Raw genomic sequence first — 4,832 nt, 5'->3', positions numbered from 1 at the left:
GTGATAGATACACTTAGTGAACAAGTATGATAGATATACTGAAAGTGAACACAAAGTGTGATAGATGCACTTAGTGAGCAAGTATGATAGATATACTAAAAGGGAACACAAAGTGTGATAGATGCACTGTGTGAACAGAGTGTGATTGATACACTAAAACCAAACACAAAGTGTGATAGATGCACAGTGTGAACAAAGTATGATTGATATACTGAAAATGAACACAAAGTGTGATAGATGCACTATGTGAACAGAGTGTGATTGATACACTAAAAGTGAACACGAAGTGTGATAGATGCACTTAGTGAACAAGTATGATAGATATACTGAAAGTGAACACGAAGTGTGATAAATGCACTTAGTGAGCAAGTATGATAGATATACTAAAAGGAAACACAAAGTGTGATAGATGCACTGTGTGAACAGAGTGTGATTGATACACTAAAAGCGAACACAAAGTGTGATAGATGCACAGTGTGAACAAAGTATGATTGATATACTGAAAATGAACACAAAGTGTGATAGATGCACTTAGTGAACAGAGTGTGATTGACACACTAAAGGTGAACACGAAGTGTGATAGATGCACTTAGTGAACAAGTATGATTGATATACTAAATCAATGAAGTGTGATTGATACACTGAAAGTGTGATACAGAAAAAGAGAATGTGTGTGATAGATACACAAAGCGAGTGAAGTGTGATTGATACACTAAGGCAAATGAAGTGTGATTGATGCACTATATGAATGAGAGCGTAACTGAAGCGTGATTGATACACTAGGTAGATTAGAGTGTAATTGAAATTAGAGTGTAATTGATACACTAAGTGAATGAAGTGTGATTGATACACTAAGCGAATGAAGTGTGATTGATACACTAAAGTGAGTGTGTGTGATTGATACACGAAAGTGAATGACCTTAAAACGGAACTTCTTTGAATGAACCGCACATACAATATCGTGCATGACTGAGGAAGAAACTTGATAGGTATAATGCATTACAATGCAAGTGAAGTGGATGCATAACAATGTAAGTGGAAGAGTGCATAACCTTGAAGCAGGATTGATCTTGCGCCTGAGGTAGAGGTACACTCATATTTCGGAGCATTGACAAGGCCCTGAAGAGGTACGTCCAGAGTATAATCACGGAATTTTTTGAAGTTGACACAAACTCAGATACTTCGATTTTCGCTCTTTTGTCTTTGTTTTGCAGTCCGGAACCATCATAGCTTCAGATAGGTCCTGGTTTCACCGTTCACACTTATCGGGGGTGGACCCTGCAGTTTTATGGAAAAAAGAATCTTGTTTTGCACAAACGTGAAGGATGGCACAGCACTCTGAGCACAAAACGATTTATTTTTGAAATTGAGAGATGAGTTTTCGACCAGGTATTGAGCCTACGACTGAACACAGCGAGAAAGACTCAACAACGGAAAACAAAAGGTACACAACCTAAACACGTCGAGACACGCTCGGAACGACTCAAAGCAAGAATCGAGACAAACAAAACAAAAGACACGACACACAGACGTGCACAGGGAGCCTGTATCACCGGGTATTATTCCCATCCTTTCTTATTTGTGATTCTCACATCACTCGGCTCTCAAGCTCGGTTTTTCTCTCAAAACCCTTTTCTCGCTTTTTCTCTCAGCGCACATCTCTCTATTCTTTAATCTCTCGTTTTTCATCCCTCCCCTGGGTGGTTGATGGATAAGCTGGAAATTGTGGGCTCTTGCCTCTAGCATTCCGCTAGATCCTTCTTCTTGTTCACAACAGTGAGTTTCTTCCACAGAGGGGCTGCGCTACAATTGGGTGTGTAGCAAATCTGCAGCTGACATCGGTTGATGATGCTCTGCTGGGGAGTTTGGACGTGGTCAGATCTGTCCAGATAAGGGAGTGGAATATCTTGTCCCATTCCAGTTCGTGCTTCGCACTTAGCTTGATGCCTCGTTGCTTGGAGGATGAAAGAGCTTTCAGCCCTTTGTTGATAGCATCAGTGGTGCCCTTTTCTGGCAGGTGCCCTTTCTGGCAGATGCATTGACAACGGGGGAAAGACAGGAAGCCTGACTCAACTGTGCCCCTAGTTCATCATTTTGACCATTTTTTGTTTTGGTTTTCTACTAAAACAATTTTGACCAATATGAGAGTTAGATTAACATACTTGTTCGATTTTTGATTTGAAAATCATGCAAGTCAGGCTATGAGCACTGAAAATTTTCCTTTTTTAGGTCCAAGAAATGGTCCAGTTTTTGGAAAAGATGGAACAATTTTCGAGAAAAGTAGTCAGCTTCAGTAAAAATTCTCAAAACCTATTTTTGCAAACGTCCAATGCTTAACAAGCACGGAACCCACTCTTGAGACACACAACCTCGGATTTGGACCTTGCTGGAGGGAAACTGCATGGCAACGGAGAGTTGCCCCTTGTTTGCACGGCACCGCAGCACATTGAATGGCAACGGAAAGTTGCCCCTTGTCTGAATGGCCCCGTAGTGTATTGTAATCAGTCCTCAGAGCGATGATTGCAACCGAACTCCCGGATACAGAAAAGACAAAGATGACTAGAACCATCACATGGACATAGTTGAATTTGAAGTGTTTCAGGGCTGGACTTCGGAATGAAGTTGCTTACGTATCCCAAAGATGGGAATCAAGCCTTACGTAGTTCGGGGTTAAGGTACACTCGGGTATTTAACCTCTCCTTTTTGGGCTCTAACTTTTGCCAAGGCGCCCGATGCGGGTTTTCGACCTTGCGAGCTTTGTTTTTCTTTTCTTTTCAATTCTTTTCATTTCTTTTCATTTCATTTCTTTTTTTTTTTTGATTTTCTTTATTGTTCTTTTCTTTGCATTTTTTTTTCTTTTTTGTATTTTTCTCTTGCTCTAACTTTTGCCTGGGTCGCCCTTCCGGGTTTTCGGCCCAGCGAGCCTCTCAAAGGGTAAAAGTGTAACAAATCCATGCCAAATGGTTTTAGGGTTTTGAAGCCATCCGTATCCAGGAGAGTGGCTGTTGTATTGATTTACTGAAGGATCCATCTTCGGCTCTTCGAGCATATCTGACATTTTTGTCCCTAGTTTGAGGGGGAGCTTCTGATCTAGCTTTACAAGCTTCCTTTGATCTGATCTTCTTGATTTGACTTTGGTGCCTCTTGTTCGAGGGCTGCTTCAAAATGGCCACATAGGCCTCACGTTGTGGTTGACCGTTGAACATTCTGAACTCAGGTTCAAGGTTTGAAAGTGAGGGGTCGAATCTCGAGGCTGAGAGCGATCCTAAGCTGCACAATCTCAAGAGTGATCCCACACAAGTCTTCGCAGGACTGCGCAAAATATTTTTTGAAATTTTTTAAGAAAGCGACAAATCGCTCGTGCTGAAGACAGTGTAGAACCAATCTGGATCAAGCGAGGGTCCTTCTCAGTACTCACATTAACAAGCATGATCTCAATCATTAAGGGCTTAGCATGCCTCTCTTTCTCTCGAATGATCAAAGTTTTGCAAATCCCGAGGAATTCCTTCCTCTTCGTTTTCACCGCAGTGTTCAAAAAAGTTTTGAAAAACTTAGGTCGATACAATGATTTCAAGGCACAGAAAAGGCAGGCGAAGATCACTGTCATTCCATTCAATACTTCTGGCACAACTGGCACACGGCAGAAGCAAACACAAGAGTGTGAAAATCACCGCTGTTCCATTCAAATTTGTTGGCATAACTGGCTCCAAGGCAGAAACAGACTCAAAAGAAGGCAAAAAGACAAACACAAAACAAAGTAGTGATGCCCGAGGTAACACCCCCGGAATCACCTGACCCTAACAAAACAGGACTGACTCGATACAACAAGACAGACCATTAATCAAAAAAGACTGACTCAAAACAAAGAGACAGACTTAAAGCAAAACCACAAAACTGACTCAACACCCAAGTCAGAAGCTACAAAAACCAGCATTCGCAAGTGCTCAAAACAGTGCGTGCCACACGCCACATCTGGAGTAAACTGAGTGCCGCCCACAGGTGGTTCATCCCCTGATCACATATTCGTACTATCCCCCGAGTTCACTGATCCAGTGGTGATAGACTTTACTGAGCTGGTGCGGCAATGACCTTGTTGTCAAACAAATCCTGTACATCATGGCGCAGACGAAAGCAGCTATCGGTCTCATGACCGGTTTGTTGGTGGTACGCACAGTACTTAGTCTAGTCATGCTTTGCAGGGATAGGATCGGGTAGGGGCCGTTGTTCTAACGGTTTCAGATGTCCTTTCCAAAGTAAGACCTCCAGAGCCTTTGACAAAGGCATATAGAGTGGGGTGAAAACCCTCTTGACTCGAGGTGGATATTTGGTTTTTTGTGAGCTACTTCCGGACGCACCGGTGAATGGGGTGGCTGTTTTTGATGCGGTGGTGGTAACCATGCCCACTTCAGAAGATCTTGCAGCTGCATCACCACTGGTGGTCGCATTAGAACTGCGGGAAAACGCCCTCCTGGGTTGCTCCTTCTCCTGGTCAATGAGGCCCTGCTTCATAGCATCCTCAATTTGTACCCCCATTTCATGTAGATCTGAAAAGGTAGGAAAGGGGAGTACAATCATCTTCTGCATTAGCTTCGGCTGAAGATTGCGCACAATCATCCGAATCTGGTCCTTGTCCGTGGGCCTTAAGGTCATCATCGAGGCCTTGGCCCGCCATCTGGCTACAAATTCTGAAAAGTTCTCCTTGGGTTCTTGCCTCGTTGTCTCGAGATCCCGGGTCGTGATCTCGATTTGCGTATTGTATGAGTACTGCAGGATGAAGGCCTCAGCCATCTCGTCCCAACTTCTCTTGACGTCATCCTCCAATTTGGCATACC

The sequence above is a fragment of the Camellia sinensis genome, chromosome 7 (genome assembly GCF_055761805.1).
Source record: "Camellia sinensis isolate YWXY chromosome 7, ASM5576180v1, whole genome shotgun sequence".
In the NCBI taxonomy this organism is placed as follows: Eukaryota; Viridiplantae; Streptophyta; class Magnoliopsida; order Ericales; family Theaceae; genus Camellia; species Camellia sinensis.
The sequence above is the reverse complement of the archived record's forward strand: the minus strand, read 5'-3'. Positions refer to the sequence as shown.